The sequence below is a fragment of the Saimiri boliviensis genome, chromosome 13 (genome assembly GCF_048565385.1).
Source record: "Saimiri boliviensis isolate mSaiBol1 chromosome 13, mSaiBol1.pri, whole genome shotgun sequence".
NCBI lineage: Eukaryota > Metazoa > Chordata > Mammalia > Primates > Cebidae > Saimiri > Saimiri boliviensis.
In genome coordinates, this window is record NC_133461.1 from 114,009,233 (window position 1) to 114,036,727 (window position 27,495).

Genomic DNA, 27,495 nt, shown 5'->3' on the forward strand with positions numbered 1-27,495 from the left:
CTCAGGGTTGTATTTGCATTTTTGAAAATAACGCATCTTGGGGGTGTATTTGTATTGTTTTCCTTGATACAGCTAAGGCTTGTATTTGTATTTTTGACGGTAACGCAGCTTGGGGGTGTATTTGTATTATTTTCTGAGATACAGATAATTTTTGTATTTGTATTTTTGAAAATAACGCAGCTTGGGGGTGTATTTGTACTATTTTCCGAAATACAGCTAAGGGTTGTATTTGTATTTTTGAAAATAACACAGCTTTGCGGTGTATTTGTATTAAGTTCCGAGATACAGCTCATTGTTGTATTTGTATTTTTGAAAATAACACAGCTTGGGGGTGTATTTGCATTATTTTCGGAGACACACCTCAGGGTTATATTTGTATTTTTGAAAATAACACAGCTTGGGGGTGTATTTTTATTATTTTCCAAGATACAGCTTACGGTTGTATTTGTATTTTTGAAAACAGCAAAGCTTGTGGGTGTATATGTATTATTTTCCGACATACAGCTAAGGGTTCTATTTGTATTATTGAAAATAACACAGCTTGGGTGTGTATTTGTATTATTTTCCCATATACAGCTAAGGTTTGTATTTGTATTTTTGAAAATAACACAGATTGGGGGTGTACTTGTAATATTTTCACAGATATAGCTAAGGTTTGTATTTGTATTTTGGAAAATAACACAGCTTGGGGGTGTATTTGTATTATTTTCCCAACTACAGCAAAGTTTTGTATTTGAATTTTTGAAAATAACACAGCTTTGGGGTGCATTTGTATTATTTTCCGAGATAAAGCTAAGGTTTTATTTGTATTTTTGAAAATAACACAGTTTGGGGGTGTTTTTGTATTGTTTTCTGATTTACCGCTAAGGGTTGTATTTGCATTTTTGAAAGTAACACATCTTGTGGGTGTACTTGTATTATTTTCCAAGATAGAGCTATGGGTTGTATTTGTATTTTTGAAAATAACACAGCTTGTCAGTGTATTTGTATTATTTTCCAAGATACAGCTATGTGTTGTATTTGTATTTTTGAAAATAACACAGCTTGGGGGAGTATATGTATTATTTTCCGAGATACAGCTCAGGTTTGTATTTGTATTTTTGAAAATAACGCAGCTTGGGGGTTTATTTGTACTATTTTCCAAGATACAGCTAAGGTTTTTATTTGTATTTTTGAAAATAACACAGCTTGGGGGTGTATTTGTATTATTTTCCCAGATACAGCTAAGGTTTGTATTTGTGTTTTGGAAAATAACACAGCTTGGGGGTGTATTTGTATTATTTTCCGAGATACAGCTCAGGGTTGTATTTGTATTTTTGAAAATAACACAGCTTGGGGGTGTATTTGTATTTTTTCCGAGATATAGCTAAGGGTTGTATTTGTATTTTTGAAAATAACGCAGCTTGGGGGTGTATTTGTATTATTTTCCGAGATACAGCTAAGGGTTGTACTTCTATTTTTGAAAATAACACAGCTTGGGGGTGTATTTGTATTATTTTCCGAGATACAGCTAAGGGTTGTATTTGTATTTTTGAAAATAATTGAGCTTGGGGGTGTTTTTGTATTACTTTCCGAGATACAGCTAAGGGTTGTATTTGTATTTTAGAAAATAACAGAGCTTGGGGGTGTTTTTGTATTATTTTCCGAGATTCAGCTCAGGGTTGTATTTTTATTTTTGAAAATAACACAACTTGGGTGTGTATTTGTATTATTTTCCGAGATACAGCTAAGGGTTGTATTTGTATTTTTGAAAATAACACAGCTTGGGGGTGTTTTTGTATTATTTTCCGAGATACAGCTATGGGTTGTATATGTATTTTTGAAAATAACACAGCTTGGTGGTGTGTTTGTATCGTTTTCCTAGATACAGCTCAGGGTTGTATTTGTATTTTTGAAAATAACAGAGCTTGTGAGTGTATTTGTAATATTTTCCCAGATACAGGTATGGGTTGTATTTGTATTTTTGAAAATAAGACAGCTTGGGGGTGTATATTTATTATTTTCCGAGATCCAGCTCAGGGTTGTATTTGCATTTTTGAAAATAACACAGCTTGGGGGTGTATTTGTATTGTTTTCCTTGATACAGCTAAGGCTTGTATTTGTATTTTTGAAGGTAACGCAGCTTGGGGGTGTATTTGTATTATTTTTCGAGATACAGATAATTTTTATATTTGTATTTTTGAAAATAATGCAGCTTGGGAGTGTATTTGTACTATTTTCCTAAATACAGCTAAGGGTTGTATTTGTATTTTTGAAAATAACACAGCTTGGCGGTGTATTTGTATTATTTTCCCATATACAGCTAAGGTTTGTATTTGTATTTTTGAAAATAACACAGATTGGGGGTGTACTTGTTTTATTTTCTCAGATACAGCTAAGGTTTGTATTTGTATTTTGGAAAATAACACAGTTGGGGGTATATTTGTATCATTTTCCCAGATTCAGCTAAGGTTTGTAATTGTATTTTTTAAAATAACACAGCATGGGGGTGTATTTGTATTATTTTCCGAGATACAGCAAAGGGTTTTATTTGTATTTTTGAAAATAACACGGCTTGGGGGTGTATTTGTATTATTTTCCCAGATACAGCTAAGGTTTGTATTTGTATTTTTGAAAATATCTCAGCTTGGGGGTGTATTTTTGTTATTTTCCGAGATACAGCTAAGGGTTGTATTTGTATTTTGGGAAATAACACAGCTTGGGTGTGTATTTGTATTATTTTCCGAGATACAGCTCAGGGTTGTATTTGTATTTTTGAAAATAACAGAGCTTGGAGGTGTATTTGTATTATTTTACCATATACAGCTGAGGTTTGTATTTGTATTTTTGAAATTAACACAGCTTAGGGGTGTATTTGTATTACTTCCCGATATACAGCTAAGGGTTGTGTTTGTATTTTTGAAAATAACACAACTTGGGTGTGTATTTGTATTATTTCCCAGACAGAGCTAAGGTTGTATTTTTATTTTTGAAAGTAACACAGCTTGGGGGTGTACTTGTATTATTTTCCCAGATACAGCTACGTTTTGTATTTGTGTTTTGGAAAATAACACAGCTTGGGGGTGTATTTGTATTATTTTCTTAGATACAGGTCAGGGTTGTATTTGTATTTTTGAAAATAACACAGCTTGGGCGTGTATTTGTATTGTTTTCCGAGATACAGCTAAGGGTTGTATTTCTATGTTTGAAAATAATACAGCTTTTTGGTATATTTATATTAATTTCCAAGATACAGCTAAGGGTTGTATTTGTATTTTTGAAAATAACAGAGCTTGGGGGTGTGTTTGTATTATTTTACGAGATACAACTAAAGGTTGTATTTGTATTTTAGAAAATAACACAGCTTGAGGATTTTTTTGTATTATTTTCCGAGATACAGCTCAGGGTTGTATTTGTATTTTGAAAATAACACAGCTTCAGGGTGTATTTGTATTATTTTCGGAGATACAGCTAAGGGTTGTATTTGTATTTTTGAAAATAACACAGCTTGGATGTGTATTTGTATTATTTCCGAGATAAAGCTATGGGTTGTATTTGTATTTTTGAAAATAACACAGCTTCGGCGTGTATTTGTGTTATTTTCCGGGAAACAGCTCAGGGTTGTATTTGCATTTTTGAAAATAACGCAGCTTGGGGGTGTATTTGTATTGTTTTCCTTGATACAGCTAAGGCTTGTATTTGTATTTTTGACGGTAACGCAGCTTGGGGGTGTATTTGTATTATTTTCTGAGATACAGATAATTTTTGTATTTGTATTTTTGAAAATAACGCAGCTTGGGGGTGTATTTGTACTATTTTCCGAAATACAGCTAAGGGTTGTATTTGTATTTTTGAAAATAACACAGCTTTGCGGTGTATTTGTATTAAGTTCCGAGATACAGCTCATTGTTGTATTTGTATTTTTGAAAATAACACAGCTTGGGGGTGTATTTGCATTATTTTCGGAGACACACCTCAGGGTTATATTTGTATTTTTGAAAATAACACAGCTTGGGGGTGTATTTTTATTATTTTCCAAGATACAGCTTACGGTTGTATTTGTATTTTTGAAAACAGCAAAGCTTGTGGGTGTATATGTATTATTTTCCGACATACAGCTAAGGGTTCTATTTGTATTATTGAAAATAACACAGCTTGGGTGTGTATTTGTATTATTTTCCCATATACAGCTAAGGTTTGTATTTGTATTTTTGAAAATAACACAGATTGGGGGTGTACTTGTAATATTTTCACAGATATAGCTAAGGTTTGTATTTGTATTTTGGAAAATAACACAGCTTGGGGGTGTATTTGTATTATTTTCCCAACTACAGCAAAGTTTTGTATTTGAATTTTTGAAAATAACACAGCTTTGGGGTGCATTTGTATTATTTTCCGAGATAAAGCTAAGGTTTTATTTGTATTTTTGAAAATAACACAGTTTGGGGGTGTTTTTGTATTGTTTTCTGATTTACCGCTAAGGGTTGTATTTGCATTTTTGAAAGTAACACATCTTGTGGGTGTACTTGTATTATTTTCCAAGATAGAGCTATGGGTTGTATTTGTATTTTTGAAAATAACACAGCTTGTCAGTGTATTTGTATTATTTTCCAAGATACAGCTATGTGTTGTATTTGTATTTTTGAAAATAACACAGCTTGGGGGAGTATATGTATTATTTTCCGAGATACAGCTCAGGTTTGTATTTGTATTTTTGAAAATAACGCAGCTTGGGGGTTTATTTGTACTATTTTCCAAGATACAGCTAAGGTTTTTATTTGTATTTTTGAAAATAACACAGCTTGGGGGTGTATTTGTATTATTTTCCCAGATACAGCTAAGGTTTGTATTTGTGTTTTGGAAAATAACACAGCTTGGGGGTGTATTTGTATTATTTTCCGAGATACAGCTCAGGGTTGTATTTGTATTTTTGAAAATAACACAGCTTGGGGGTGTATTTGTATTTTTTCCGAGATATAGCTAAGGGTTGTATTTGTATTTTTGAAAATAACGCAGCTTGGGGGTGTATTTGTATTATTTTCCGAGATACAGCTAAGGGTTGTACTTCTATTTTTGAAAATAACACAGCTTGGGGGTGTATTTGTATTATTTTCCGAGATACAGCTAAGGGTTGTATTTGTATTTTTGAAAATAATTGAGCTTGGGGGTGTTTTTGTATTACTTTCCGAGATACAGCTAAGGGTTGTATTTGTATTTTAGAAAATAACAGAGCTTGGGGGTGTTTTTGTATTATTTTCCGAGATTCAGCTCAGGGTTGTATTTTTATTTTTGAAAATAACACAACTTGGGTGTGTATTTGTATTATTTTCCGAGATACAGCTAAGGGTTGTATTTGTATTTTTGAAAATAACACAGCTTGGGGGTGTTTTTGTATTATTTTCCGAGATACAGCTATGGGTTGTATATGTATTTTTGAAAATAACACAGCTTGGTGGTGTGTTTGTATCGTTTTCCTAGATACAGCTCAGGGTTGTATTTGTATTTTTGAAAATAACAGAGCTTGTGAGTGTATTTGTAATATTTTCCCAGATACAGGTATGGGTTGTATTTGTATTTTTGAAAATAAGACAGCTTGGGGGTGTATATTTATTATTTTCCGAGATCCAGCTCAGGGTTGTATTTGCATTTTTGAAAATAACACAGCTTGGGGGTGTATTTGTATTGTTTTCCTTGATACAGCTAAGGCTTGTATTTGTATTTTTGAAGGTAACGCAGCTTGGGGGTGTATTTGTATTATTTTTCGAGATACAGATAATTTTTATATTTGTATTTTTGAAAATAATGCAGCTTGGGAGTGTATTTGTACTATTTTCCTAAATACAGCTAAGGGTTGTATTTGTATTTTTGAAAATAACACAGCTTGGCGGTGTATTTGTATTATTTTCCCATATACAGCTAAGGTTTGTATTTGTATTTTTGAAAATAACACAGATTGGGGGTGTACTTGTTTTATTTTCTCAGATACAGCTAAGGTTTGTATTTGTATTTTGGAAAATAACACAGTTGGGGGTATATTTGTATCATTTTCCCAGATTCAGCTAAGGTTTGTAATTGTATTTTTTAAAATAACACAGCATGGGGGTGTATTTGTATTATTTTCCGAGATACAGCAAAGGGTTTTATTTGTATTTTTGAAAATAACACGGCTTGGGGGTGTATTTGTATTATTTTCCCAGATACAGCTAAGGTTTGTATTTGTATTTTTGAAAATATCTCAGCTTGGGGGTGTATTTTTGTTATTTTCCGAGATACAGCTAAGGGTTGTATTTGTATTTTGGGAAATAACACAGCTTGGGTGTGTATTTGTATTATTTTCCGAGATACAGCTCAGGGTTGTATTTGTATTTTTGAAAATAACAGAGCTTGGAGGTGTATTTGTATTATTTTCCCATATACAGCTGAGGTTTGTATTTGTATTTTTGAAATTAACACAGCTTAGGGGTGTATTTGTATTACTTCCCGATATACAGCTAAGGGTTGTGTTTGTATTTTTGAAAATAACACAACTTGGGTGTGTATTTGTATTATTTCCCAGACAGAGCTAAGGTTGTATTTTTATTTTTGAAAGTAACACAGCTTGGGGGTGTACTTGTATTATTTTCCCAGATACAGCTACGTTTTGTATTTGTGTTTTGGAAAATAACACAGCTTGGGGGTGTATTTGTATTATTTTCTTAGATACAGGTCAGGGTTGTATTTGTATTTTTGAAAATAACACAGCTTGGGCGTGTATTTGTATTGTTTTCCGAGATACAGCTAAGGGTTGTATTTCTATGTTTGAAAATAATACAGCTTTTTGGTATATTTATATTAATTTCCAAGATACAGCTAAGGGTTGTATTTGTATTTTTGAAAATAACAGAGCTTGGGGGTGTGTTTGTATTATTTTACGAGATACAACTAAAGGTTGTATTTGTATTTTAGAAAATAACACAGCTTGAGGATTTTTTTGTATTATTTTCCGAGATACAGCTCAGGGTTGTATTTGTATTTTGAAAATAACACAGCTTCAGGGTGTATTTGTATTATTTTCGGAGATACAGCTAAGGGTTGTATTTGTATTTTTGAAAATAACACAGCTTGGATGTGTATTTGTATTATTTCCGAGATAAAGCTATGGGTTGTATTTGTATTTTTGAAAATAACACAGCTTCGGCGTGTATTTGTGTTATTTTCCGGGAAACAGCTCAGGGTTGTATTTGCATTTTTGAAAATAACGCAGCTTGGGGGTGTATTTGTATTGTTTTCCTTGATACAGCTAAGGCTTGTATTTGTATTTTTGACGGTAACGCAGCTTGGGGGTGTATTTGTATTATTTTCTGAGATACAGATAATTTTTGTATTTGTATTTTTGAAAATAACGCAGCTTGGGGGTGTATTTGTACTATTTTCCGAAATACTGCTAAGGGTTGTATTTGTATTTTTGAAAATAACACAGCTTTGCGGTGTATTTGTATTAATTTCCGAGATACAGCTCATTGTTGTATTTGTATTTTTGAAAATAACACAGCTTGGGGGTGTATTTGCATTATTTTCGGAGACACACCTCAGGGTTATATTTGTATTTTTGAAAATAACACAGCTTGGGGGTGTATTTTTATTATTTTCCAAGATACAGCTTAGGGTTGTATTTGTATTTTTGAAAACAACAAAGCTTGTGGGTGTATATGTATTATTTTCCGACATACAGCTAAGGGTTCTATTTGTATTATTGAAAATAACACAGCTTGGGTGTGTATTTGTATTATTTTCCCATATACAGCTAAGGTTTGTATTTGTATTTTTGAAAATAACACAGATTGGGGGTGTACTTGTAATATTTTCCCAGATACAGCTAAGTTTTGTATTTGTATTTTGGAAAATAACACAGCTTGGGGGTGTATTTGTATTATTTTCCCAACTACAGCAAAGTTTTGTATTTGAATTTTTGAACATAACACAGCTTTGGGGTGCATTTGTATTATTTTCCGAGATAAAGCTAAGGTTTTATTTGTATTTTTGAAAATAACACAGTTTGGGGGTGTTTTTGTATTGTTTTCTGATTTACCGCTAAGGATTGTATTTGCATTTTTGAAAGTAACACATCTTGTGGGTGTACTTGTATTATTTTCCAAGATAGAGCTATGGGTTGTATTTGTATTTTTGAAAATAACACAGCTTGTCAGTGTATTTGTATTATTTTCCAAGATACAGCTATGTGTTGTATTTGTATTTTTGAAAATAACACAGCTTGGGGGAGTATATGTATTATTTTCCGAGATACAGCTCAGGTTTGTATTTGTATTTTTGAAAATAACGCAGCTTGGGGGTTTATTTGTACTATTTTCCAAGATAGAGCTAAGGTTTTTATTTGTATTTTTGAAAATAACACAGCTTGGGTTTGTATTTGTATTATTTTCCCAGATACAGCTAAGGTTTGTATTTGTGTTTTGGAAAATAACACAGCTTGGGGGTGTATTTGTATTATTTTCCGAGATACAGCTCAGGGTTGTATTTGTATTTTTGAAAATAACACAGCTTGGGGGTGTATTTGTATTTTTTCCGAGATATAGCTAAGGGTTGTATTTGTATTTTTGAAAATAACGCAGCTTGGGGGTGTATTTGTATTATTTTCCGAGATACAGCTAAGGGTTTTACTTCTATTTTTGAAAATAACACAGCTTGGGGGTGTATTTGTATTATTTTCCGAGATACAGCTAAGGGTTGTATTTGTATTTTTGAAAATAATTGAGCTTGGGGGTGTTTTTGTATTACTTTCCGAGACACAGCTAAGGGTTGTATTTGTATTTTAGAAAATAACAGAGCTTGGGGGTGTTTTTGTATTATTTTCCGAGATTCAGCTCAGGGTTGTATTTTTATTTTTGAAAATAACACAACTTGGGTGTGTATTTGTATTATTTTCCGAGATACAGCTAAGGGTTGTATTTGTATTTTTGAAAATAACACAGCTTGGGGGTGTTTTTGTATTATTTTCCGAGATACAGCTATGGGTTGTATATGTATTTTTGAAAATAACACAGCTTGGTGGTGTGTTTGTATCGTTTTCCTAGATACAGCTCAGGGTTGTATTTGTATTTTTGAAAATAACAGAGCTTGTGAGTGTATTTGTAATATTTTCCCAGATACAGGTATGGGTTGTATTTGTATTTTTGAAAATAAGACAGCTTGGGGGTGTATATTTATTATTTTCCGAGATCCAGCTCAGGGTTGTATTTGCATTTTTGAAAATAACACAGCTTGGGGGTGTATTTGTATTGTTTTCCTTGATACAGCTAAGGCTTGTATTTGTATTTTTGAATGTAACGCAGCTTGGGGGTGTCTTTGTATTATTTTTCGAGATACAGATAATTTTTATATTTGTATTTTTGAAAATAATGCAGCTTGGGGGTGTATTTGTACTATTTTCCTAAATACAGCTAAGGGTTCTATTTGTATTTTTGAAAATAACACAGCTTGGCGGTGTATTTGTATTATTTTCCCATATACAGCTAAGGTTTGTATTTGTATTTTTGAAAATAACACAGATTGGGGGTGTACTTGTTTTGTTTTCCCAGATACAGCTAAGGTTTGTATTTGTATTTTGGAAAATAACACAGTTGGGGGTATATTTGTATCATTTTCCCAGATTCGGCTAAGGTTTGTAATGGTATTTTTTAAAATAACACAGCATGGGGGTGTATTTGTATTATTTTCCGAGATACAGCAAAGGGTTTTATTTGTATTTTTGAAAATAACACGGCTTGGGGGTGTATTTGTATTATTTTCCCAGATACAGCTAAGGTTTGTATTTGTATTTTTGAAAATATCTCAGCTTGGGGGTGTATTTTTGTTATTTTCCGAGATACAGCTAAGGGTTGTATTTGTATTTTGGGAAATAACACAGCTTGGGTGTGTATTTGTATTATTTTCCGAGATACAGCTCAGGGTTGTATTTGTATTTTTGAAAATAACAGAGCTTGGAGGTGTATTTGTATTATTTTCCCATATACAGCTGAGGTTTGTATTTGTATTTTTGAAATTAACACAGCTTAGGGGTGTATTTGTATTACTTCCCGATATACAGCTAAGGGTTGTATTTGTATTTTTGAAAATAACACAACTTGGGTGTGTATTTGTATTATTTCCCAGACAGAGCTAAGGTTGTATTTTTATTTTTGAAAGTAACACAGCTTGGGGGTGTACTTGTATTATTTTCCCAGATACAGCTACGTTTTGTATTTGTGTTTTGGAAAATAACACAGCTTGGGGGTGTATTTGTATTATTTTCTTAGATACAGGTCAGGGTTGTATTTGTATTTTTGAAAATAACACAGCTTGGGCGTGTATTTGTATTGTTTTCCGAGATACAGCTAAGGGTTGTATTTCTATGTTTGAAAATAACACAGCTTTTTGGTATATTTATATTAATTTCCAAGATACAGCTAAGGGTTGTATTTGTATTTTTGAAAATAACAGAGCTTGGGGGTGTGTTTGTATTATTTTACGAGATACAACTAAAGGTTGTATTTGTATTTTAGAAAATAACACAGCTTGAGGATTTTTTTGTATTATTTTCCGAGATACAGCTCAGGGTTGTATTTGTATTTTGAAAATAACACAGCTTCAGGGTGTATTTGTATTATTTTCGGAGATACAGCTAAGGGTTGTATTTGTATTTTTGAAAATAACACAGCTTGGATGTGTATTTGTATTATTTCCGAGATAAAGCTATGGGTTGTATTTGTATTTTTGAAAATAACACAGCTTCGGCGTGTATTTGTGTTATTTTCCGGGAAACAGCTCAGGGTTGTATTTGCATTTTTGAAAATAACGCAGCTTGGGGGTGTATTTGTATTGTTTTCCTTGATACAGCTAAGGCTTGTATTTGTATTTTTGAAGGTAACACAGCTTGGGGGTGTATTTGTATTATTTTCTGAGATACAGATAATTTTTGTATTTGTATTTTTGAAAATAACGCAGCTTGGGGGTGTATTTGTACTATTTTCCGAAATACAGCTAAGGGTTGTATTTGTATTTTTGAAAATAACACAGCTTTGCGGTGTATTTGTATTAATTTCCGAGATACAGCTCATTGTTGAATTTGTATTTTTGAAAATAACACAGCTTGGGGGTGTATTTGCATTATTTTCGGAGACACACCTCAGGGTTATATTTGTATTTTTGAAAATAACACAGCTTGGGGGTGTATTTTTATTATTTTCCAAGATACAGCTTAGGGTTGTATTTGTATTTTTGAAAACAACAAAGCTTGTGGGTGTATATGTATTATTTTCCGACATACAGCTAAGGGTTCTATTTGTATTATTGAAAATAACACAGCTTGGGTGTGTATTTGTATTATTTTCCCATATACAGCTAAGGTTTGTATTTGTATTTTTGAAAATAACACAGATTGGGGGTGTACTTGTAATATTTTCCCAGATACAGCTAAGGTTTGTATTTGTATTTTGGAAAATAACAGAGCTTGGGGGTGTATTTGTATTATTTTCCCAACTACAGCAAAGTTTTGTATTTGAATTTTTGAAAATAACACAGCTTTGGGGTGCATTTGTATTATTTTCCGAGATACAGCTAAGGTTTTATTTGTATTTTTGAAAATAACACAGTTTGGGGGTGTTTTTGTATTGTTTTCTGATTTACCGCTAAGGATTGTATTTGCATTTTTGAAAGTAACACATCTTGTGGGTGTGCTTGTATTATTTTCCAAGATAGAGCTATGGGTTGTATTTGTATTTTTGAAAATAACACAGCTTGGGGGTGTATTTGTATTATTTTCCGAGATACAGCTAAGGTTTTTATTTGTATTTTGGAAAATAACACAGCTTGGGGGTGTATTTGTATTATTTTCCCAGATACAGCTAAGGGTTGTATTTGTATTTTTGAAAATAACACAGCTTGGGGGTGTTATTTATATTAATTTCCCAGATACAGCTAAGGTTTGTATTTGTATTTTAGAAAATAACACAGCTTAGGGGTGTATTTGTATTATTTTCCGAGATACAGCTCAGGGTTGTATTTGTATTTTGGAAAATAGCACAGCTTGGTGGTGTATTTGTATTATTTTCCGAGATACAGCTAAGTTTTGTATTTGTATTTTAGAAAATAACACAGCTTGGGAATGTATTTGTATTATTTTATGAGATAAAGCTAAGGTTTGTATTTGTATTTTTGAAAATAACACAGCTTGGTCGTGTATTTGTATTATTTTCTGAGATACAGCTAAGGGTTGTATTTGCATTTTTGAAAATAACACACCTTGTGGGTGTACTTGTATTATTTCCAAGATACAGCTATGGGTTGTATTTGTATTTTAGAAAATAATACAGCTTGAGGGTGTATTTGTGTTTTTTTCAGAGATACAGCTAAGGGTTGTATTTGTATTTTTGAAAATCACGCAGCGTGGGGGTGTATTTGTACTATTTTCTGAGATAGAGCTAAGGGTTGTATTTGTATTTTTGAAAATAACCCAGCTTGTGTGTGTATTTGTATTATTTTCCGAGATACAGCTAAGGGTTGTATTTGTATTTTGGAAAATAACACAGCTTGGGGGTGTATTTGTATTATTTTCCCAGATACAGCTCAGGGTTGTATTTGTATTTTTGATAATAACAGAGCTTGGTGTTGTACTTGTATTATTTTCGGAGATACAGCTCTGGGTTGTGTTTGTATTTTTGAAAATAACACAGCTTGGGGGTGTATTTGTATTATTTTGCCAAACACAGCTAAGGTTTGTATTTGTATTTTTGAAAATAACACAGCTTGGGGGTGTATTTGTATTATTTTCCGAGATACAGCTCAGGGTTGTATTTGTATTTTTGAAAATAGCACAGCTTGGTTGTGTATTTGTATTATTTTCCGAGATACAGCTCAGAATTGTATTTGTATTTTCGACAATAACACAGCTTGGGGGTGTATTTGTATTTTTTCCGAGATATAGCTAAGGGTTGTATTTGTATTTTTGAAAATAACGCAGCTTGGGGGTGTATTTGTATTATTTTCCGAGATACAGCTAAGGGTTGTACTTCTATTTTTGAAAATAACACAGCTTGGGTGTGTATTTGTATTATTTTCCGAGATAAAGCTAAGTGTTGTATTTGTATTTTTGAAAATAATTGAGCTTGGTGGTGTGTTTCTATTACTTTCCGAGATACAGCTAAGGGTTGTATTTGTATTTTAAAAAATAACAGAGCTTGGGGGTGTTTTTGTATTATTTTCCGAGATTCAGCTCAGGGTTGTATTTGTATTTTTGAAAATAACACAACTTGGGTGTGTATTTGTATTATTTTCCGAGATACAGCTAAGGGTTGTATTTGTATTTTTGAAAATAACACAGCTTGGGGGTGTTTTTGTATTATTTTTCGAGATACAGCTATGGGTTGTATATGTATTTTTGAAAATAACACAGCTTGGTGGTGTGTTTGTATCGTTTTCCTAGATACAGCTCAGGGATGTATTTGTATTTTTGAAAATAACAGAGCTTGTGAGTGTATTTGTAATATTTTCCAATATACAGGTATGGGTTGTATTTGTATTTTTGAAAATAAAACAGCTTGGGGGTGTATTTGTATTATTTTCCGAGATACAGCTCAGGGTTGTATTTGCATTTTTGAAAATAACAAAGCTTGGGGGTGTATTTGTATTGTTTTCCTTGATACAGCTAAGGCTTGTATTTGTATTTTTGAAGGTAACGCAGCTTGGGGGTGTATTTGTATTATTTTCCGAGATATAGATAATTTTTGCATTTGTGTTTTTGAAAATAATGCAGCTTGGGGGTGTATTTGTACTATTTTCCTAAATACAGCTAAGGGTTGTATTTGTATTTTTGAAAATAACACAGCTTGGCGGTGTATTTGTATTATTTTCCCATATACAGCTAAGGTTTGTATTTGTATTTTTGAAAATAACACAGATTGGGGTGTACTTGTTTTATTTTCCCAGATACAGCTAAGGTTTGTATTTGTATTTTGGAAAATAACACAGTTGGGGGTATATTTGTATCATTTTCCCAGATTCAGCTAAGGTTTGTAATTGTATTTTTTAAAATAACACAGCATGGGGGTGTATTTGTATTATTTTCCGAGATACAGCAAAGGGTTTTATTTGTATTTTTGAAAATAACACGGCTTGGGGGTGTATTTGTATTATTTTCCCAGATACAGGTAAGGATTGTATTTGTATTTTTGAAAATATCTCAGCTTGGGGGTGTATTTGTATTATTTTCCGAGATACAGCTAAGGGTTGTATTTGTATTTTGGGAAATAACACAGCTTGGGTGTGTATTTGTATTATTTTCCGAGATACAGCTCAGGGTTGTATTTGTATTTTTGAAAATAACAGAGCTTGGGGGTGTATTTGTATTATTTTCCCATATACAGCTAAGGTTTGTATTGGTATTTTTGAAATTAACACAGCTTGGGGGTGTATTTGTATTACTTCCCGATATACAGCTAAGGGTTGTATTTGTATTTTTGAAAATAACACAACTTGGGTGTGTATTTGTATTATTTCCCAGACAGAGCTAAAGTTGTATTTTTATTTTTGAAAGTAACACAGCTTGGGGGTGTACTTGTATTATTTCCCAGATACAGCTATGTTTTGTATTTGTGTTTTGGAAAATAACACAGCTTGCGGGTGTATTTGTATTATTTTCTTAGATACAGGAGAGGGGTGTATTTGTATTTTTGAAAATAACACAGCTTGGGCGTGTATTTGAATTGTTTTCCGAGATACAGCTAAGGGTTGTATTTCTATGTTTGAAAATAATACAGATTTTTGGTATATTTATATTAATTTCCAAGATACAGCTAAGGGTTGTATTTGTATTTTTGAAAATAACAGAGCTTGGGGGTGTGTTTGTATTATTTTACGAGATACAACTAAAGGTTGTATTTGTATTTTAGAAAATAACACAGCTTGAGGATTTTTTTGTATTATTTTCCGAGATACAGCTCAGGGTTGTATTTGTATTTTGAAAATAACACAGCTTCAGGGTGTATTTGTATTATTTTCGGAGATACAGCTAAGGGTTGTATTTGTATTTTTGAAAATAACACAGCTTGGATATATATTTGTTTTATTTCCGAGATAAAGCTATGGGTTGTATTTGTATTTTTGAAAATAACACAGCTTCGGCGTGTATTTGTGTTATTTTCCGGGAAACAGCTCAGGGTTGTATTTGCATTTTTGAAAATAACGCAGCTTGGGGGTGTATTTGTATTGTTTTCCTTGATACAGCTAATGCTTGTATTTGTATTTTTGAAGGTAACGCAGCTTGGGGGTGTATTTGTATTATTTTCTGAGATACAGATAATTTTTGTATTTGTATTTTTGAAAATAACGCAGCTTGAGGGTGTATTTGTACTATTTTCCGAAATACAGCTAAGGGTTGTATTTGTATTTTTGAAAATAACACAGCTTTGCGGTGTATTTGTATTATTTTCCGAGATACAGCTCAGTGTTGTATTTGTATTTTTGAAAATAACACAGCTTGGGGGTGTATTTGTATTATTTTCGGAGACACACCTCAGGGTTATATTTGTATTTTTGAAAATAACACAGCTTGGGGGTGTATTTTTATTATTTTCCAAGATACAGCTTAGGGTTGTATTTGTATTTTTGAAAACAACAAAGCTTGTGCGTGTATATGTATTATTTTCCGACATACAGCTAAGGGTTCTATTTGTATTTTTGAAAATAACACAGCTTGGGTGTGTATTTGTATTATTTTTCCATATACAGCTAAGGTTTGTATTGGTATTTTTGAAAATAACACAGATTGGGGGTGTTCTTGTAATATTTTCCCAGATACAGCTAAGGTTTGTATTTGTATTTTGGAAAATAACACAGCTTGGGGGTGTATTTTTATTATTTTCCCAACTACAGCAAAGTTTTGTATTTGAATTTTTGAAAATAACACAGCTTTGGGGTGTATTTGTATTATTTTCCGAGATTCAGCTAAGGTTTTATTTGTATTTTTGAAAATAACACAGTTTGGGGGTGTTTTTGTATTGTTGTCTGATTTACCGCTAAGGATTGTATTTGCATTTTTGAAAGTAACACATCTTGTGTGTGTACTTGTATTATTTTCCAAGATAGAGCTATGGGTTGTATTTGTATTTTTGAAAATAACACACCTTGGGGGTGTATTTGTATTATTTTTCGAGATACAGCTAAGGTTTTTATTTGTATTTTGGAAAATAACACAGCTTGGGGGTGTATTTGTATTATTTTCCCAGATACAGCTAAGGGTTGTATTTGTATTTTTGAAAATAACACAGCTTGGGGGTGTTATTAATATTAATTTCCCAGATACAGCTAAGGTTTGTATTTGTATTTTAGAAAATAACACAGCTTAGGGTTGTATTTGTATTATTTTCCCAGTTACAGCTAAGGTATGTATTTGTATTTTGGAAAATAACACAGCTTGGGCGTGTATTTGTATTATTTTCCGAGATACAGCTAAGGGTTGTATTTCTGTCTTTCAAAATAACACAGCTTTTTGGTATATTTATATTAATTTCCAAGATACAGCTAAGGGTTGTATTTGTATTTTTGAAAATAACAGAGCTTGGGGGAGTGTTTGTATTATTTTACGAGATACAGCTAAAGGTTGTATTTGTATTTTAGAAAATAACACAGCTTGAGGATTTTTTTGTATTATTTTCCGAGATACAGCTCAGGGTTGTAATTGTATTTTGGAAAATAACACAGCTTGGTGGTGTATTTGTATTATTTTCCGAGATACAGCTCAGGGTTGTATTTGTATTTTTGAAAATACCAGAGCTTGGGGGTGTGTTTGTATTATTTTCCAAGATACAGCTATGGGTTGTATTTGTATTTTTGAAAATAACAAAACTTGGGGGTGTGTTTGTATTATTTTCCGCGATACAGCTAAGGGATGTATTTGTATTTTTGAAAATATCACAGCTAGGGGGTGTATTTGTATTATTTTCCGAGATACAGCTAAAGTTTGTATTTGTATTTTGGGAAATAACACAGCTTGGGTGTGTATTTGTATTATTTTCCGAGATACAGCTCAGGGTTGTATTTGTATTTTTGAAAATAACGCAGCTTGGGGGTGTATTTGTATTATTTTCCGAGATACAGCTAAGGGTTGTACTTCTATTTTTGAAAATAACTCAGCTCGTGGGAGTATTTGTATTATGTTCCGAGTTATAGCTAAGGTTTGTATTTGTATTTTGGAAAATAACACAGCTTGGGGGTGTTTGTGTATTATTTTCCGAGATACAGCTCAGGTTTTTATTTGTATTTTTGAAAATGACACAGCTTTTGTGTGTATTTGTATTATTTTCGGAGATACAGCTAAGGGTTGTATTTGTATTTTTGAAAATAACACAGCTTGGATGTGTATTTTTATTATTTCCGAGATACAGCTATGTGTTCTATTTGTATTTTTGAAAATAACACAGCTTGGGGGTGTATTTTTATCATTTTCTGAGATACAGCTCAGGGTTCTATTTCTGTTTTTGAAAATTACACAACTTGTGATTGTATTTGTATTATTTTCCAAGATACAGCCATGGGTTTTATTTGCATTTTTGAAAATAACACAGCTTGGAGGTGTATTTGTATTATTTTCCGAGATACAGCTAAGGTTTGTATTTGTATTTTGGAAAATAACACAGCTTGTGGGGGGAGGGTATTTGTATTATTTTCCCAGATACAGCTAAGGGTTGTATTTGTATTTTGGAAAATAACACAGCTTGGTGGTGTATTTGTATTATTTTCCGAGATAGAGCTAAGGCTTGTATTTGTATTTTAGAAAATAACACAGCTTGGGAATGTATTTGTATTATTTTACGAGATACAGCTAAGGTTTTTATTTGTATTTTTGAAAATAACACAGCTTGGTCGTGTATTTGTATTATTTTCCGAGATACAGCTAAGGGTTGTATTTGCATTTTTGAAAATAACACACCTTGTGGGTGTACTTGTATTATTTCCAAGATACAGCTATGGGTTGTAATTGTATTTTAGAAAATAATACAGCTTGAAGGTGTATTTGTGTTTTTTTCAGAGATACAGCTAAGGGTTGTATTTGTATTTTTGAAAATCACGCAGCGTGGGGGTGTATTTGTACTATTTTCTGAGATAGAGCTAAGGGTTGTATTTGTATTTTTGAAAATAACCCAGCTTGTCTGTGTATTTGTATTATTTTCCGAGATACAGCTAAGGGTTGTATTTGTATTTTGGAAAATAACACAGCTTGGGGGTGTATTTGTATTATTTTCCCAGATACAGCTCAGGGTTGTATTTGGATTTTTGATAATAACACAGCTTGGTGTTGTATTTGTATTATTTTCGAAGATACAGCTCAGGGTTGTGTTTGTATTTTTGAAAATAACACAGCTTGGGGGTGTATTTGTATTATTTCCCGATGTACAGCTAAGGGTTGTATTTGTATTTTTGAAAATAATACAACTTGGGTGTGTATTTGTATTATTTCCCAGATAGAGCTAAGGTTGTATTTTTATTTTTGAAAGTAACACAGCTTGGGGGTGTACTTGTATTATTTTCCCAGATACAGCTACGTTTTGTATTTGTGTTTTGGAAAATAACGCAGCTTGGGGGTGTATTTGTATTATTTTCCGAGATACAGCTAAGGGCTGTATTTGAATTTTTGAAAATAACACAACTTGGGGGTGTATTTGTATTATTTTCAGAGATACAGCTCAGGGTTGTATTTGTATTTTTGAAAATAAAACAGCTTGTGGGTGTATTTGTATTATTTTCTGAGATACAGCTAAGTTTTGTATATGTATTTTTCAAAATAACCCAGCCTGGGAGTGTATTTGTATTACTTTCTGAGATACTGCTAAGGGTTGTATTTGTATTTTTGAAAATAAAACAGCTTGGGGGTGTATTTGTATTATTTTCCGAGATACAGCTAAGGGCTGTATTTGTATTTTTGAAAATAACACAGCCTGGGGCTGTATTTGTATTAATTTCCGAGATACAGCTAAGGGTTTTATTTGTATTTTTGAAAATAACGCAGCATGGGGGTGTATTTGTATTATTTTCCAAGATACAGCTAAGGTTTTTATTTGTATTTCTGATAGTAACGCATCTTGAGGGTGTATTTGTATTATTTTCCGAGATACAGCTAAGGGTTGTATTTGTGTTTTGGAAAATATCACAGCTTGGGGTTGTATTTATATTATTTTCCGAGATACAGCTCAGGGTTGTATTTTTATGTTTGAAAATAACACAGCTTTGGGGTGTATTTGTATTATTTTCGGCGATACAGCTCAGGGTTGTATTTGTATTTTTGAAAATAACGCAGCTTGGGGGTGTATTTCTATTATTTTCCGAGATACAGGTAAGGGTTGTGTTTGTATTTTCGAAAATAACACAGCTTGGGTTTGTATTTGTATTATTTTCTGAGAGAGAGCTAACGGTTGTATTTGTATTTTTGAAAATAACACAGCTTGGGTGTGTATTTGTATTATTTTCCGAGATAAAGCTAAGGTTTGTATTTGTATTTTTGAAAATAACACAGCTTGGTGGTGTATTTGTATTATTTACCCAGATACAGCTAAGGTTTGTATTTGTATTTTGGAAAATAACACAGCATGGGGGTGTATTTGTATTATTTTACCAGATACACCTAAAATTTGTATTTGTATTTTTGAAAATAACACATCTTGGTGGTGTATTTGTATTATTTTCAGAGATAATGCTAAGGGTTGTATTTGTATTTTTGAAAATAAAACAGCTTGTGGGTGTATTTGTATTATTTTCTGAGATACACCTAAGTGTTGTATATGTATTTTTCAGAATAACCCAGCCTGGGAGTGTATTTGTCTTATTTTCCGAGATACAGCTAAGGGTTGTATTTGTATTTTTGAAAATAAAACAGCTTGGGGGTGTATTTGTATTATTTTCCGAGATACAGCTAAGGGCTGTATTTGTATTTTTGAAAATAACACAGCCTGGGGGTGTATTTGCATTAATTTCCGAGATACAGCTAAGGGTTTTATTTGTATTTTTGAAAATACCGCAGCTTGGGGGTGTATTTGTATTATTTTACCAGATACAGCTAAAGTTTGTATTTGTATTTTTGAAAATAACACATCTTGGTGGTGTATTTGTATTATTTTCCGAGATTCAGCTAAGGATTGTATTTGCATTTTTGAAAATAACACAGATTGGGAGTGTATTTGTATTATTTTCGGAGATACAGCTAAGGGTTGTATTTGCATTTTTGAAAATAACACATCTTGTGTGTGTACTTGTATTATTTCCAAGATACAGCTATGGGTTGTATTTGTATTTTAGAAAATAATACAGCTTGGTGTTGTATTTGTATTATTTTCCGAGATATAGCTAAGGGTTTTATTTGTATTTTTGAAAATAACACAGCTTGGTGGTGTATTTGTATTATTTTGCGAGATACAGCTAAGGGTTAAATTTGTGTTTTTGAAAATAACACAGCTTCGGCTTTATTTGTATTATTTTCCGAGATATAGCTAAGGGTTGCATTTGTATTTTTGAAAATAACACAGCTTTGGTGTGTATTTGTATTATTTTCAGAGATACAGCTAAGGTTTGTATTTTTATTTTTGAAAATAACACAGCTTGGGGGTGTGTTTGTATTATTTTCCCAGATACAGCTAAGGTTTGTATTTGTATTTTTGAAAATAACACAGCTTGGGTGTGTATTTGTATGATTTTCCCAGATACAGCTAAGGTTTGTATTTGTATTTTGGAAAATAACACAGCTTGGTGGTGTATTTATATTATTTTCCGTGATACAGCTAAGGATTGTATTTGTATTTTAGAAAATAACACAGCTTGGGAGTGTATTTGTATTATTTTCCGAGATACAGCTAAGGTTTGTATTTTTATTTTTGAAAATAACACAGCTTGGTCGTGTATTTGTATTATTTTCCTAGATACAGCTAAGGGTTGTATTTTCATTTTTGAAAATAACACATCTTGTGCGTGTACTTGTATTATTTCCAAGATACAGCTATGGGTTGTATTTGTATTTTAGAAAATAATACAGCTTGGGGGTGTATTTGTATTTTTTTCAGAGATACAGCTAAGGGTTGTATTTGTATTTTTGAAAATCACGCAGCGTGGGGGTGTATTTGTACTATTTTCTGAGTTAGAGCTAAGGGTTGTATTTGTATTTTTGAAAATAACCCAGCTTGTGTGTGTATTTATATTAGTTTCCGAGATACAGCTAAGGGTCGTATTTGTATTTTGGAAAATAACACAGATTGGGGGTGTATTTGTATTATTTTCCGAGATACAGCTCAGGGTTGTATTTGTATTTTTGATAATAACACAGCTTGGTGTTGTATTTGTATTATTTTCGGATATACAGCTCAGGGTTGTGTTTGTATTTTTGAAAATAACACAGCTTGGGCGTGTATTTGTATTATTTTCCCATATACAGCTAAGGATTGTATTTGTATTTTTGAAAATAACACAGCTTGGGGGTGTATTTGTATTATTTCCCAAGATACAGCTAAGGGTTGTATTTGTATTTTTGAAAATAACACAACTTGGCTGTGTATTTGTATTATTTCCCAGATAGAGCAAAGGTTGTATTTTTATTTTTGAAAGTAACACAGCTTGGGGGTGTACTTGTATTATTTTCCCAGATACAGCTACGTTTTCTATTTGTGTTTTGGAAAATAACACAGCTTGGGGGTGTATTTGTATTATTTTCCGAGATACAGCTAAGGTCTGTATTTGAATTTTTGAAAATAACACAACTTGGGGGTGTATATGTATTATTTTCAGAGATACAGCTAAGGGTTGTATTTGTATTTTTGAAAATAAAACAGCTTGTGGGTGTATTTGTATTATTTTCTGAGATACAGCTAAGTGTTGTATTTGTATTTTTCAAAATAACGCAGCCTGGGAGTGTATTTGTATTATTTTCTGAGATACAGCTAAGGGTTGTATTTGTATTTTTGAAAATAAAACAGCTTGGGGGTGTATTTGTATTATTTTCCGAGATACAGCTCAGGGTTGTATTTGTATTTTTTTAAAATAACACAGCCTGGGGGTGTATTTGTATTAATTTCCGAGATACAGCTAAGGGTTTTATTTGTATTTTTGAAAATAACGCAGCTTGGGGGTGTATTTGTATTATTTTCCAAGATACAGCTAAGGTTTTTATTTGTATTTCTGATAGTAACGCATCTTGAGGGTGTATTTGTACTATTTTCCGAGATACAGCTAAGGGTTGTATTTGTGTTTTGGAAAATAACACAGCTTGGGGGTGTATTTGTATTATTTTCAGAGATACAACTCAGGGTTGTATTTGTATTTTTGAAAATAACGCAGCTTGGGGGTGTATTTGTATTATTTTCCGAGATACAGGTAAGGTTTGTATTTGTATTTTTGAAAATAACACAGTTTGGGTGTGTATTTGTATTGTTTTCTGAGATACAGCTAAGGATTGTATTTGCATTTTTGAAAATAACACATCTTGTGGGTTTACTTTTATTATTTTCCAAGATACAGCTATGGGTTGTATTTGTATTTTGGAAAATAGCACAGTTGGGCGTGTATTTGTATTATTTTCCCAGATACAGCTAAGGTTTGTAATTGTATTTTTTAAAATAACACAGCATGGGTGTGTATTTGTGTTATTTTCCGAGATACAGCTAAGGGTTGTATTTGTATTTTTGAAAATAACACAGCTTGGGGTTGTATTTGTATTATTTTCCCAGATACAGCTAAGGATTGTATTTGTATTTTTGAAAATAACACAGCTTGGGGGTGTATTTGTATTATTTTCCGAGATACAGCTAAGGTTTGTATTTGTATTTTGGGAAATAACCCAGCTTGGGGGTGTATTTATATTATTTTCCGATATACAGCTCAGAGTTGTATTTGTATTTTTGAAAATAACACAGCTGGGGGGGTATTTGTATTTTTTCCGAGATACGGCTAAGGGTTGTATTTCTATTTTTGAAAATAACGTAGCTTGGTGTGTATTTGTATTATTTTCCGAGATACAGCTAAGGGTTGTATTTGTATTTTGGAAAATAACACAGCTTGGAGTTTTATTTGTATTATTTTCCGAGATACAGCTAAGGGTTGTATTTGTATTTTAGAAAATAACACAGCTTGGGGGTGTATTTGTAATGTTTTCCCAGATGCAGCTAAGGTTTGTATATGTATTTTTGAAAATAACACATCTTGGGGGTGTACTTGTATTATTTTCCCAGATACAGCTAAGTTTTGTATTTATATTTTGGAAAATAACACAGCTTGTGGGTGTATTTGTATTATTTTCTCAGATACAGCTAAGGATTGTATTTGTATTTTCGAAAATAACTCAGCATGGGGGTGTATTTGTATTATTTGCTGAGATACAGCTAAGATTTGTATTTGTATTTTTGAAAATAACACAGCTTGTGGGTGTATTTGTATTATTTTCCAAGATACAGCTAAGGGTTGTATTTGTATTTTTGAAAATAACACATCCTGTGGGTGTACTTGTATTATTTTCCAAGATACAGCTATGGGTTGTATTTGTATGTTTGAAAATAACACAACTTGGGGGTGTATTTGTATTATTTTCCGAGATACAGGTAAGGGTTGTATTTGTATTTTTGAAAATAACACAGCTTGGGAGTGTTTTTGTATTATTTTCAGAGATACAGCTATGGGTTGTATATGTATTTTTGAAAATAACACAGCTTGGTGGTGTGTTTATTTCGTTTTCCGAGATACAGCTCAGGGTTGTATTTGTATTTTTGAAAATAACACAGCTTGTGATTGTATTTGTAATATTTTCCAAGGTACAGCTATGGGTTGTATTTGTATTTTTGAAAATAAAACAGCTTGGGGGTGTATTTGTATTATTTTCCGAGATCCAGCTCTGGGTTGTATTTGTATTTTTGAAAATAACGCAGATTGGGGGTGTATTTGTATTATTTTCCGAGATACAGCTAAGGGTTGTATTTGTATTTTTGAAAATAACACAGCTTGGATGTGTATTTGTATTTTTTCCGAGATACAGCTATGGGTTGTATTTGTATTTTTGAAAATAACAGAGCTTGGGGGTGTATTTTTATCATTTTCTGAGATACAGCTCAGGGTTCTATTTCTATTTTTGAAAATTACACAACTTGTGAGTGTATTTGTATTATTTTCCAAGATACAGCTATGGGTTTTATTTGCATTTTTGAAAATAACACAGCATGGAGGTGTATTTGTATTATTTTCCGAGATACAGCTAAGGTTTGTATTTGTATTTTGGAAAATAACACAGCTTGTGGGTGGGGGGGTATTTGTATTATTTTCCCAGATACAGCTAAGGGTTGTATTTGTATTTTGGAAAATAACACAGCTTGGTGGTGTATTTGTATTATTTTCCGAGATAGAGCTAAGGCTTGTATTTGTATTTTAGAAAATAACACAGCTTGGGAATTTATTTGTATTATTTTACGAGATACAGCTAAGGTTTGTATTTGTATTTTTGAAAATAACACAGCTTGGTCGTGTATTTGTATTATTTTCCGAGATACAGCTAAGGGTTGTATTTGCATTTTTGAAAATAACACATCTTGTGCGTGTACTTGTATTATTTCCAAGATACAGCTATGTGTTGTATTTGTATTTTAGAAAATAATACAGCTTGGGGGTGTATTTGTATTTTTTTCAGAGATACAGCTAAGGGTTGTATTTGTATTTTTGAAAATCACGCAGCGTGGGGGTGTATTTGTACTATTTTCTGAGTTAGAGCTAAGGGTTGTATTTGTATTTTTGAAAATAACCCAGCTTGTGTGTGTATTTGTATTAGTTTCCGAGATACAGCTAAGGGTCGTATTTGTATTTTGGAAAATAACCCAGATTGGGGGTGTATTTGTATTATTTTCCGAGATACAGCTCAGGGTTGTATTTGTATTTATGATAATAACACAGCTTGGTGTTGTATTTGTATTATTTTCGGATATACAGCTCAGGGTTGTGTTTGTATTTTTGAAAATAACACAGCTTGGGCGTGTATTTGTATTATTTTCCCATATACAGCTAAGGTTTGTATTTGTATTTTTGAAAATAACACAGCTTGTGGGTGTATTTGTATTATTTCACAAGATACAGCTAAGGGTTATATTTGTATTTTTGAAAATAACACAACTTGGCTGTGTATTTGTATTATTTCCCAGATAGAGCAAATTTTGTATTTTTATTTTTGAAAGTAACACAGCTTGGGGGTGTACTTGTATTATTTTCCCAGATATAGCTACGTTTTCTATTTGTGTTTTGGAAAATAACACAGCTTGGGGGTGTATTTGTATTATTTTCCGAGATACAGCTAAGGTCTGTATTTGAATTTTTGAAAATAACACAACTTGGGGGTGTATTTGTATTATTTTCCGAGATACAGCTAAGGGTTGTATTTGTATTTTTGAAAATAAAACAGCTTGTGGGTGTATTTGTATTATTTTCTGAGATACAGCTAGGTGTTGTATTTGTATTTTTCAAAATAACGCAGCCTGGGAGTGTATTTGTATTATTTTCCGAGATACAGCTAAGGGTTGTATTTGTATTTTTGAAAATAAAACAGCTTGGGTGTGTATGTGTATTATTTTCCGAGATACAGCTCAGGGTTGTATTTGTATTTTTGAAAATAACACAGCCTGGGGGTGTATTTGTATTAATTTCCGAGATACAGATAAGGGTTTTATTTGTATTTTTGAAAATAAAGCAGCTTGGAGGTGTCTTTGTATTATTTTCCAAGATGCAGCTAAAGTTTTTATTTGTATTTCTGATAGTAACGCATCTTGAGGGTGTATTTGTACTGTTTTCCGAGATACAGCTAAGGGTTGTATTTGTGTTTTGGAAAATAACACAGCTTGGGGGTGTATTTATATTATTTTCCGAGATACAGCTCAGGGTTGTATTTGTATTTTTGAAAATAACGCAGCTTGGGGGTGTATTTCTATTATTTTCCAAGATACAGCTCAGGGTTGTATTTGTATTTTTGAAAATAACGCAGCTTGGGGGTGTATTTGTATTATTTTCCGAGATACAGGTAAGGTTTGCATTTTTGAAAATATCACTGTTTGGGTGTGTATTTGTATTGTTTTCCGAGATACAGCTAAGGATTGTATTTGCATTTTTGAAAATAACACAGCTTGGTGGTGTACTTTTATTATTTTCCAAGATAGAGCTATGGGTTGTATTTGTATTTTGGAAAATAGCACAGTTGGGGGTGTATTTGTATTATTTTCCCAGATACAGCTAAGGTTTGTAATTGTATTTTTTAAAATAACACAGCATGGGTGTGTATTTGTATTATTTTCCGAGATACAGCTAAGGGTTGTATTTGTATTTTTGAAAATAACACAGCTTGGGGTTGTATTTGTATTATTTTCCCAGATACAGCTAAGGATTGTATTTGTCTTTTTGAAAATAACACAGCTTGGGGGTGTATTTGTATTATTTTCCGAGATACAGCTAAGGTTTGTATTTGTATTTTGGGAAATAACCCAGCTTGGGGGTGTATTTATATTATTTTCCGATATACAGCTCAGGGTTGTATTTGTAATTTTGAAAATAACACAGCTGGGGGGGTATTTGTATTTTTTCCGAGATACAGCTATTTCTATTTTTGAAAATAACGTAGCTTGGGGTGTATTTGTATTATTTTCCGAGATACAGCTAAGGGTTGTATTTGTATTTTGGAAAATAACACAGCTTGGAGTTTTATTTGTATTATTTTCCGAGATACAGCTAAGGGTTGTATTTGTATTTTAGAAAATAACACAGCTTGGGGGTGTATTTGTAATGTTTTCCCAGATACAGCTAAGGTTTGTATATGTATTTTTGAAAATAAAACATCTTGGGGGTGTACTTGTATTATTTTCCCAGATACAGCTAAGTTTTGTATTTATATTTTGGAAAATAACACAGCTTGTGGGTGTATTTGTATTATTTTCTCAGATACAGCTATGGTTTGTATTTGTATTTTCGAAAATAACTCAGCATGGGGGTGTATTTGTATTATTTGCTGAGATTTAGCTTATATTTGTATTTGTATTTTTGAAAATAACACAGCTTGTGGGTGTATTTGTATTATTTTCCAAGATAAAGCTAAGGGTTGTATTTGCATTTTTGAAAATAACACATCCTGTGGGTGTACTTGTATTATTTTCCAAGATACAGCTATGGGTTGTATTTGTATCTTTGAAAATAACAGAGCTTTGGGGTGTTTTTGTATTATTTTCCGAGATTCAGCTAAGGGTTGTAGTTGTATTTTTGAAAATAACACAGCTTGGGAGTGTTTTTGTATTATTTTCCGAGATACAGCTATGGGTTGTATTTGTATGTTTGAAAATAACACAACTTGGGGGTGTATTTGTATTATTTTCCGAGATACAGCTAAGGGTTGTATTTGTATTTTTCAAAATAACACAGCTTGGGAGTGTTTTTGTATTATTTTCCGAGATACAGCTATGGGTTGTATATGTATTTTTGAAAATAACGCAGCTTGGTGGT